Source organism: Lithobates pipiens, unplaced genomic scaffold (genome assembly GCF_037356315.1).
Source record: "Lithobates pipiens isolate NorthernLeopardFrog02 unplaced genomic scaffold, aLitPip1_a1.2 Scaffold_8, whole genome shotgun sequence".
Classification (NCBI taxonomy): domain Eukaryota; kingdom Metazoa; phylum Chordata; class Amphibia; order Anura; family Ranidae; genus Lithobates; species Lithobates pipiens.
The window spans coordinates 251,671,829-251,683,727 of record NW_027507903.1 but is presented as its reverse complement, the minus strand read 5'-3'; the positions used below and the strand labels follow the sequence as shown (position 1 = coordinate 251,683,727).

General features: G+C 43.7%; 2 pseudogenes; both read left to right on the top strand.

Annotated features, from left to right (window-relative positions):
* The first annotated feature begins 1,978 nt into the window (after positions 1-1,978).
* Positions 1,979-2,096, top strand: LOC143965480 (5S ribosomal RNA; annotated as a pseudogene).
* A 6-nt stretch (positions 2,097-2,102) lies between these two features.
* On the top strand, positions 2,103-2,220 carry LOC143965410 (5S ribosomal RNA; annotated as a pseudogene).
* The last annotated feature ends 9,679 nt before the right edge of the window (positions 2,221-11,899 follow it).

Genomic DNA, 11,899 nt, shown 5'->3' with positions numbered 1-11,899 from the left:
GGACACTCCGCCCTCAGCAAAAATGGCCGCCGTAGCCTCCGAATCCACCGCACATGCACTGACCGGCGGAACGAGCCGTGGAAAGATCCGTCCCGCCGGCGCATGCGCAAAAGACAGCGGGGAACGCCGACAGTAAATAAAAAAACGGCGCTGGCCGTGAGCGGCCCCTAGGGAGCCTGAAGGACGGCAGGGGTGAGGGGGGAAGGGAGGGGGGGTCTCTGAAAGGTATGGGAAGCCAGGGGAAAGAAAATAGAAAGTTGGGGAGGAGAGGAGAAGAGAAAGGGAAGAGGAAAGAAGAGGCAAGAGACGGATTGCAAGCCTAAAGGTGAAGGGAAAACGGAAAGATAAGGAGGACAGGAGGGAAGAGAGAGACAGAAAAGGAATATAGAAATAGCTGCTAACTCTGCTGCCATGAGCGAGCTGAAGCCTGAATACCCAACTGCAAATAAAGCTCTTAGTTAAGAGACAAACTGCTTGTCCCAAAAGATCCTGCAGAAGGGACTTCCAACCTTATAAGCGCATTTAGCTGCCCAAGAGAAGGAACTTCAAGCCTCTCCCGGACGGAAGCTGCCGAATGCAGAAGGTAAGGGCGCCGACCAGAATTCACTGCCATGAGGTATGAGGAAAAAAAGGAGAATGCGGGGGCCGTACTAACCTTTTCTTTTATAATATTCACTAGTCCTGAGGGAGGAGCCAAGGCGGAGCTTGTCACAGGTATGCTGCCATGGATAGGCACCAGGAAAAATTGTTGCTTCTACAGGAGTTTTGTGTTCCGCCTGTAGAAGCAGCTCAATGATCTCCTATGTGTCCATACACATTAGGACGATTACAGGCATATTTTAAGTTCAACGTTTAGAGGCAGGGAAAAAAAAAAATTCTGGTTCACGTTTCTGATTGGAGCTCACTGGCAGAAAAAAATGTAAAATTCTTCTAAACTCGTTTAGACGTTGTACAAAAAATTCTCTATATGAGCATTTTTTACTCCCAAGAGAACAGACCTTTTTATACCTAAGGGGGAATGGCGCCTATGTCTCCATGCACACTGGGCTTAAAAAAACACCAGTTCCCTTGGCTGAAAAAATGCTCATATATATATATATATATATATATATATATATATATATATATATATATATATATATATATATATATATATATATATATATATATATATATATATATATATATATATTTATTTATTTATTTTTTTGTACAAAGTTTAGACGAGTTTAGGAGAGTTTTGCATTTTTTTTTTGCCAGAAAGCTCCAATCAAAAATGCAAACCAGAAGGGTTTTTTAATTTCCTGCCTCTAAACATTGAGCCTGTAATCATCCTAATGTGTATGGACAAATAAAAAATAAGTTCAGCGCTAAGTGATAAAACAATAGTGAAAAGAAAAATTTACATAAATAATAATATATCAAGAAATATGCTGGATTAGTGTAGTGAAAATCAGTCCATAGATACAAGTCCTTAGGTGAATTTCCAACAAAGATCAGTGAGTATGAAGTCCCTTTGCCAAGTGGAAAAACACCCAGGAAGTGAGCAAATATTCTCCTTACCGACTTCAAAGACCAATAGAATGATCTCAGCAAGCCCAGGGAATTCGGTCTCCCAAAAACCTATGCTGTAATACAGCTGATCCTGGATCGGTACCACTCAGGGAATATAAATAATAAAAGCTCCCATTGTGTAATATTTAAATAAAGAATTTAATAAAAATAAATAGATCACACTTACAAGAAAGTTGCAATATAGTGCGATATAAAATCATCAGTGTCCCATAACACTCTCCCCGCTTGCTGTCCCCTCCAACGAGGCAAACGTGATGACGTCAAAGCACCTCCCTATGCAGCGTTTCATCACAAGTGGACGTCGTCTGGGGATTGGCGGAGGCCACATCACCCAAAAAAAGAAATCCTACGGCCACATCACCCAAAAAAAAAGCCTATGGCCACATCACCCAAAAAAAAAATTGCCTACGGCCACATCACCCCGAATGTGCCGATCTCGTCTGATCTTGGATGCTAAACAGAGTTGGGCCTGATTACTACCTGGATGGGAGACCGCCTGGGAATACCAGGGGCCATAGGCTAAAAAAGCCTACGGCCACATCACATCGAAAACGCGGATCTCGTCTGATCCCGGATGCTAAGCAGGGTCAGGCCTGGTTAGTACCTGGATGGGAGACCGCCTGGGAATACCAGGTGCCGTAGGCTAAAAAAACTCAGCCAATCCCCAGACGACGTCCACTTGTGACAAAACACCGCGTAGGGAGGTGCCTTGACATCATCGCATTTGCCTCGTTGGAGGTGTAGCTGCGGAGGACAGCAAGCAGGGAGAGTGTTATGGGCCACCGATGATTTTATATCGAGCTATAAAGTCCGGCGATTTCTAACGCGATGACGTACAGCACGTACGACGGGACTAGAAAAAGGAAGTTCAATAGCCAGTAGCCAATAGCTTCCTTTTCGTACTTGCTTCAGAGCATGCGTCATTCTTAGTCTAGCGGACTAGCACACTGACGAACGGATTGTCCACTGAAAGCCAAGTCCAGAGGAAAAATTTTGAGTCAAAACTACTTTCTAAGTCCGCCGGACTTTACATTGAAAAAGTCCGCTGGAGCCCACACACGATCGAATTGTCCGGCGTACTGTGGTCCGGTGAACCTAGTCCGCCGGACAATTCGATCGTGTGTACGCAGCATAAATTTTCACTTTTAGCATTTTTTCACCAGATATTTTTTAGTCACTTTAAATAATAATTTTTTTATGTTTATTATATATGCTTAATTCTAGTGTGCAAATCTATTATGTTTAAGCAGAGTTTGTGCTATTCATCCAGCATATTTCTTGATATATTATTATTTATGTACATTTTTCTTTTCACTATTGCTTTATCAATTAGCGCTGCACTTATTTTTTATTTGTCACTGATTTAGGGGTTTTCTTGTATTCTAAAACTCAAAGTGCTGGCTGCTCTACCGATTGATTTATTTTTATTTTTTGGACATTCATATCCTTTCTATAGCGCAGCGTTTGGCCTTTGGCTGTTTTTTAATGTGTATGGACACATAGGATAACATTGAGCTGCTTCTACAGGCAGAACACAAAACTCCGGTAGAAGTAACGAGATTTAAGCCAGTGTGCATGGATCCTTAAAATGTATTTATATATAATGTTCATTTAACTATCTAAAACTATGCTTATGGATTGAAGGGTATGCACTGTGAATCTATTTTGTATTACACTTTTTCATTGTATAATGCTGTCATCTCATATATTTCAGGCACTAGAGGTATTTAAGTACCGTATTTTTCGGACGATAAGGCGCACCGGATTATAAGGCGCACTAGCAACGACCGGCTAATATAATGGATATTTCCATATATAAGGCGCATCGGACTATAAGGCGCACTGGATTATAAGGCGCATTTAATGAAACACAACTCGGATGCGGTACTGTAAGTCAAATTTTATTCAACTCTTTAGCAATAACCATAAAATGGTCTATAACAATAACTCTTAACACTGTTCAATTAAATACAAAACCAGACAATTATTTTTTCACTTTATTCTTCAATAACTATTAACACTGTTCAGTTACCGGTGAATACCGTACAAAACCAGACACTCACTTTTTCACTTTATTCTTCTCCCGCAAATCCATCAAATTCTTCATCTTCAGTGTCTGAGTTTAACAATTGGGCGATTTCGGCATCAAGCACGCCCGTATCCCTCTCATCATTCTCATCAGTATCCGAGTCAGGCTCGTTGCTGTCATCGGTACCGGTACTTAGCTGTTCAGTGATAATTCCGGACTTCTTGAAAGCTCGGATTACACTGGTGACTGATACCTTCGCCCAGGCATCCACGATCCACTGGCAGATAGTGGCGTAACTCGCCCGGCGTTGCCTCCCTGTGTTGGTGAATGTGTGTTCGCCTTCTGTCATCCAATGCTCCCACGCAGCTCGCAGTTTAACTTTAAACGACCTGTTGACACCTATATCTAGTGGCTGCAGTTCTTTGGTTAATCCACCTGGAATGATGGCAAGCACCGAATGAGTTTTCTTCACTTGGGCTTTGACAGTATCTGTCAGATGGGCGCGCATGGAGTCACAGACCAATAGGGATGGAGATTCGTGGAAAAAGCCGCCCGGTCTCTTGACGTAAACCTCTCTCAGCCACTCACTCATCTTCTCCTCGTCCATCCAGCCCTTCGGGTTAGCCTTGATGATGATGCCAACCGGAAACTTTTCTTTTGGCAGAGTCTTCCTCTTGAAAATTACCATGGGTGGTAGTTTCTGGCCATTAGCCTGGCAACCGAGAACTACAGTGAAGGATGACTTTTCGTTTCCTGTAGTGCGTATAGATACCGTACTGGTCCCTGTTCTCTCGACAGTACGGTTTACAGGGATATCAAAGGTAAGGGGGACCTCGTCCATGTTGGTGATGTGCTCTGGTCGGATTTTCTGTTCATTGATCTTGTTCTTGCAGTAGGTATGGAAAATGGCCAGCTTTTCTTCGTAATCCTTTGGCAGTTGCTGTGACATAGTGGTTCTTGTGCGGATAGAGAGATTCCGCCTTTTCATGAAACGGAAGCACCAAGAGGGACCTCCTCGAAAGTCGTTGATCTCCATGTCGCGTGCGATCGCTGTTGCTTTGAGTCGAATAGAGACAGTAGAGACGCTTCTACCTGCGGTTCTCTGTTCAATAACCCACTGTTCAATTTTGTCCTCCAACCGTGGCCATCTTGCTTTGTTTCCTCGGAAACTCAGTTTGGTCTTCTTTACCTGGCGCAGGGCATCTTCTTGCTTCCTCCACTTTCGTACCATTGATTCATTAATGTTGAATTCTCTCGCAGCTACTCTATTTCCATGCTCTACTGCATGACTGATAGCCTTCAGTTTGAAATCCGCTTCGTAAGCATGTCTCTTAACAGGAGCCATTTTTGGGGCAGCGGGTATACCGTAGAAAATGAACGAATGAATGCGCACACCTCCTGACTAAGATGGCCGTAATGCTCACGAAGCTGCACTGCTTGGATTGGGCATTACGGCCATCTTAGTCAGGAGGTGTGCGCATTCATTCGTTCATTTTCTACGGTATACCCGCTGCCCCAAAAATGGCTCCTGTTAAGAGACATGCTTACGAAGCGGATTTCAAACTCATCGCTATCAGTCACGCAGTAGAACAACCTGAGAGAGGTTTACGGTACGTCAGTTTACGGTAAGAGACCGGGTGGCTTTTTCCACGAAGGTCATATATAAGGCGCACCGGATTATAAGGCGCACGGTCGATTTTATGAGAAAATTTAGGCTTTTACGTGCGCCTTATAGTCCGAAAAATACGGTAGCTTAAGGAGAAAAAGGATCTCCCTGGCGTGATAATGCTCATTCATAGTCCAATGAGCTGACATTATAATCAAAGTAAACATACATATTAAAAATTAAATTGTTCTACTCATTTGGTAATCCACCCCATTGGCCTCTGTATTTTGTCTATGTTGTTTGGATAGAGTTTTACTTTAACGTTTATGACTTATGTAAGAAGATGATATAGTGCTTATGTCTGTCTCTATTAGACAGGTGAAATATGAGCAGTAGAAGTGAATCTTGAATTCTTCTACACAAGTGAAAACATCCGTTCTACTGGAGAATTCATGCTGTTTCTCAGGAGAATGATCTAAACTTGCCAAAGTACATATGTCCCTGCAAGGGAGGAGTGCAAAAACGAGAGGAATGTACAGAGACATCTTCATTCCATTGTCTACATGTTCTCATGCCTGCTATTCCTGAATATGGTATAAAATGAGCCCTGTATGGCCTATGCTAGTATAGAACCTATGCAGACTGTACTATATGTTACCACTGCAGATGACAGTATATAGGTGTTTTTCATTGAAATTATTGCCTCCCTGGTAATACAAGGAAAATACCATCATTAAAGTGTCAGGAACAAATTGAACATTTTAATTTCAATACTATAAAATACACTGAGAGTATTTTATAGTATTGCAAATACTATAAAATGATTTTATTCATTACAGTATAAAATACTGTGTCATGAGAAATATGAGTTTGCAACTGTCAACCTCATTTGGAAATTCTGTTAGGGGAGTATTTAATGGACACAGTTGAACTGTGCTATTCTGGCATCAGTGGATTCTGGTGCTATATATTTTTTTGGGGTGGGGGGTGCCACCCCCCGGACTCATGGAACACCCGCAAACCCCCAATTACCCCATCCAGGTCACGGGCAGCTCTTCCTCCAGGTGGCGGCCTCACACTGCATCTCCTTCTCTTCTACCTCTTCTCCATGAGCTACAAACTCTTATCCTCTTGGCCAATTGTGTCTCAGGACTCACTTCCTGATTGGCCGGGAGGAGAATCAGGAAGACTATAGCGAATGTTAATTTGCTATTGTCACACAAGTGTCACGCAGTGCTCTACGCCCCAAGTCCATCCTTTTTTGGAGTCAATTGAAGCCTCAGGTTGTAATCGTGTGCTTCTAAAAAAAAACAAAAAAACATTGGAGTCCATGTGTCCAACTCCCTGCATGTAGATTAGGGGCCGGGCGCATGGATTAGGGGGCAGCACCTCTGTGTCCCATACGGGCCGCCACTGGCTGGCACCATTCTTGCTAAGTAATGAAGTAACTAGCTGCACAATAGTGGTAATTACCTTGGAATGTAGCAGAAATCTATTGTTATTTATACCAGTCATAGAGAACATGGGAGCCATTCATGTACATGTGGTGGGAGTTACTATGTATCCCCTACATTTTCACTAACTCAAACCTTTAAAACTGTGTTGTGTATTTACTAATATCATTTTACGTAGGACTAAAGCCGCGTACACACGTAGCGGTATGTCCGACATACTTAGTCTGGCGGACTTCCCGCCAGACTGTCCATCAGACTTTCCGAACGGGCTACTTGCCCACACACGGCACTTTTTGAGCGGACTAATACGGCGTACTAAGTCCGCCGTACTATCCGCCCTACTTTTGAAATGAACGGACTCGCCCACACACGCGGAGGAAGGTCCGCTCATTTCGAGCGCGTCTCCAGGTAGGCGGGGCCCACGAAGGAGACATCGCTGGCCCCGCCGCCTGGTATGGACTTAAAGGGGAACCCCAACGCCTAAAAAAAATCGGCGTGGGGGTCCCCCCCAAGTCCACAACAGACCCTTGTCCGAGCACGCTACCCGGCCAGCCAGGAAAGGGGGGTGAGCGAGCGCCCCCCCCCCCTCCTGAGCCGTACCAGGCCGCGTGCCCTCAACATGGGGGTGCCTTGGGGAAGGGGGGCCGCACGGGGGCCATACTCATTCCCATAGGGTGGGGAGCCGGTATCCGGGGGCCCCCTTATTAAAGGGGGCTCCCGGATTCCGATAAGCCCCCCGCCCGCAGACCCCGACAACCAACGGCCAGGGTTGTCGGGAAGAGGCCCTTGTCCTCATCAACATGGGGACAAGGTGCTTTGGGGTGGGGGGGCCTGGTACGGCTCAGGAGGGGGGGCGCTCGCTCGCCCCCCTTTCCTGGCCAGCCAGGTAGCGTGCTCGGACAAGGGTCTGTTGTGGACTTTTTTCGGCGTTGGGGTTCCCCTTTAAGTCCATACCAGGCGGCTGGGCCAGCGACGTCTGCTTCGCGGGCCCCACCTACCTGGAGACCCGCTCAAAATGAGCGGACTTTTCTCCGGGCGGGAAAAGTCCGCTCATTTCAAAAGTATGGCAGACTGGCATGCACACGGCCGGATTGTCCGCCGAAATGCGAGTCTGGCGGGAAGATTGGAGTGCAACACGGCATTCTAAGTCCGCCGTACTTTCGGGTCAAAAAAGTATGCTGGAGGCTACACACGGGGGGATTGTTTGGCGGACTTGAGTTTGCTGGACTTTTCCACCGGATTGTTTGATCGCGTGTACGTGGCATAAGTCTAATAGACTTATTTATAAATTTACTGGGACTTTTTTGTCCTTGATACAGTGCTGAGTCAACTATCCAAGTTACCATAGTATGGTCTGCCAATACACAATTTAAGGATTTGCGTTTTAAATAATCTAGCTAAACATATCCATAAACAAGACTTTATAGTCTTTTTTTATTCTCAGATATATAATATAATTGGTAAATAGGACAGATGAGTGGTTCTAGGTGTGATAAGATGCAAATCAAATCAAATCTTGTCAAAATTTCTATGCCACAACAATGAGCAAAGATTTCTAACTTCTGTTCAAATGTTCTGATCCCCTCCCTATTCATGCTGTTAATTTTATGTTGATTATTGTGATTATTGTGTTTGTTGTATCTCTGTGACACCTTAGTGGGAAAACTAAAATCAGTAAAGTCCCAAAGGGAGAAACCCACACTGCTATATCTATGTTGGGGGGAAATAACTTTCTGCTTAAGGGTGGAAAATCCCCATGAGTCCTATATGGGGAATTTTGTTTTATTCCAAACTGTTGCCTTTAGCTGTTACATGACCTGTGTATCATGATCTGATATTTCAGTAGTAACTTTCTTTGGAATGAGCATGGTCGGTGTGTTCATGACAAAGAAAGATGAGCTTCTGAAACATCTAGCCATGTTTACAGTATGATATGGACTTTATTATATTTATTAGCCACACAGAAGGCTATTTTTTTTTTTTATATCATTGATAACAAAGTTTTTGGAGTAATACAAATATCTATGTTGCTATGAACAAGCCAAGTACATTTTCAGAGAAAACAAGCAATATATTTTTAATTATAATATGTTCGTTCTTAGAGCTGACCACTTATTGCTGGTGGTACACAGCACTCTCAGTACCAATGGCAGACATTGATCCTCTAACTGTCCCCATTGTTACAAAATTATTTGAAAATTCAAGACAAAAAAAGGTTTAACGTCATTCTGTAATAACGTTATTTTTTAGTTATAAAGTAGTGAGATGTGCGATGATTGGAGAGCATTTGATTAATTCTTCCACAGAAATAAACAACATTTTCAATTAACCATAAAATTATAGTATGTTAGTTCTTGGAGCTGACCACTCATTGTTGGTGATACACAGCACTCTCAGTACCAAGACCACTTGTAGACCCCACAGCTCCTCTAACTGTCCCTATTCTGTAAAGTGACTCCACAACCCTATCTTGTTTCTGCAATTTAACATTATACTGTCCAAGGCACACCTGATGAATGACTTCATTTTCTACAGGCCCCACCCCTTGTTTCCTGAATATTTTCCTAATATGAATGCTGACATATGTCACTGGAGGCAGTATGGAGACCATTAATAGGCATATTTACATTTTAACTCTATACACCACCAAACAAGGCATGCATTTTGAACTATAGAGAGACTTTTGCCATGTGGCATCTTTGAGATTCACTTGTTATGTCATTTTGTTGCACAAGTCACCCCTGACGAAGTCAGGTGAAGCATTTTAGGTTTTAGGGTTATTTTGAAGATTTTTTAACACTTTTATTCTGTCATTCTTTGGGGGGGGGGGCATTATGGGGGGCATTATGTCAGAAACTGTATCTGTGTGAATTGAGTGAGCTCAGATCAGAATACTTCTCATGCATTTGTGTAGCCAGTGAGTATACCGTAGATGCCTCTGGACATAAACTTTGATCACATAGTTGGTAATGACTTAGTAATGACTTTTCTAATAATTCTTTTAAAATTCAATAATTTTTTTAACTTAATTTTGTATTTTTTCACTCTCTTTCTGTTCCAAAGACACAACAGAAAGTAAGAGATTATATCTCCAATGCAATGGGAAATTTCCAATAAGACCAATGTTAATGGAACAGAGTTCTAGGTTCCGATTGTGGTACCTTCCAGACATTAAGTCAATGTTAGACATTGAGTGCTTTCCAGGTCTAGAACTATGGTGTTGCCTCAGGGCTTGTCCTAAGTAATGGCACATCTTGCTCACCAATGTGCTGGCCCCTGGGTTAGTCTTATTGCACTCTCAAAGCAATCCCATAGTGAAATATCTAGCTAACCTCCTAGCTAACTTGTGGAAACAGTCAGCACAAGTTTTTTTTAGCTCTGACCATCCTGACCTTGCAAATGTTCATTTAGATCCTGAACCTTCAGAAATCAGTGCTGGAACCAAGTCATCACTTGAAATAGTTAGGTCTATTCCTCTACCTTGCTCAATTCAGAGTTTTTCTTCCCCAGGAGAAACTTCAAATTTTTTGTTTTCAGACTGAGACCCTTCAGTCCAGCAGCCGCTAGAATCTTCACTTCTTCAATAGAGTCCTGGGACCAGGGCTCAAGTCCTGCGGGAACGCATGGGAACGGAGTTTCTGTACTTTTTCCACAACAGGAACTCAGTTCCCGTTAGCAGCCATTTCCTGCAAGACTTTGAAGTATGCGAGCTGTGTGGTAGGTGCTACACCAGCAGCCGCCAACACAGCTCGCAATAGTAAGTGGCGCACACCTGACCATTCAGGCATTGCCAGTAGGGGGCCCCATGACAGCTTCCGCTTCGATCTACCTGTCAATCACAGCTTGCTGACAGGTAGACCAGGTCCCTGCTGCTAAGAGATTGTATTTAGTCAGACCTCTCGTGATGCGCTCCTCCCTGCCGGCCCCTCCTGATTTTCTGTCTCCTCATCCCCCCCCCCCCCCCCCCCCCCAGTCTCCTGCATACTTGCTCTGTGTGTCCCGCTGAATCCCCCCCTCCTCTATCTTCAGTGCCATATGATGAGAGAACCCAGAGGGGCACAGCTATTCTGCTCACAGGACGTGCAGGGAGAGAGGTGAGCTGAGGGAGGAACATCAGTTTGGGGTGGTAAGTTGAGCACAATACCTGGCAAAGTTTAATGCCAGGAGGGAAGTTTATGTGGAAATATGTGAAGGGTTAGAATAGCAGCGTGTGTGTGTTGGAGCCCTGCAGAGTTTGCAGCCCCTTAAGCTAACATACATCTCCTAAGCAGGAACACATCACTGTCTCCCAAGCATTCTGTCCAGATAATGTGCAGTTCATTTATGACCTTTCCATTTAACCTTGTGTTATCCAAACTCTGTTCAATAAAAAGTGTAAACTCACCACATAAACACTCTATATACAAAATAACATTCCCCAATAAAGATCAGAACACAATGTTCACATTTGCATGGAAGCACAATTGAATGAATGCCGATTATTTAGAGAATTATCGTTTTTTTATGTACTAACAGTTAAGCTTCATATGCGCAATATGAAAATGGGATGAAAAATACTACTTTTGAAGTGTTTGTTTATTTGAGCGTATTATTTTTTATTTTTTCTGGTGGGGGAGTGGATCTTGGGGAGTTTCCACACTTTTTTCCCCAGGACTTGACCCCTGCCTGGGACTGATAGTAACCTTCTTTAAGGCAATATAATTGTTATCAGTTTCACTTTAGACCCCTGCAACGCAACTTTCTGTTGTCATGGGACAAGTCAGTCCAGTTCTTGAACAGACCTAGGCTTCTGTGATTTGTCTGGCACAGAAGCCTAGGTTGTCCGAGACTTGATAGCTCAGGAATCTGGCCCTGGAGTTGGGAAAATTCTTCGTTCTGATCCTCATAACACATGTCAGACTGTTTGTCTGGATAGCTATCCTGGGCACCTCGTCAGTGCAGGGGACTTGGACATCTTGTCCCCCAATCAACAGTCTGGAACTTCAAGTCAATTGATTGTTTCTACAATGCTGGACCTCCTCTGTGGATCGTAATGTGATAAGAGTGTAGTCAAGAGAGGTAAAACATATCCTGTCCTAGACAGATATTCACGTTTCAGCTTTGTCTGCTGTTTACATCCCAGAAATGCACATTTGACAGGTGGACTTCCTCAGGCAGTAGTGCCTGGACCCAGGAGAGTGGTGCCTATGCTCAGAGTTGTTCAATGACTTGTATCATAGGTGTGGCTTCTAGTTT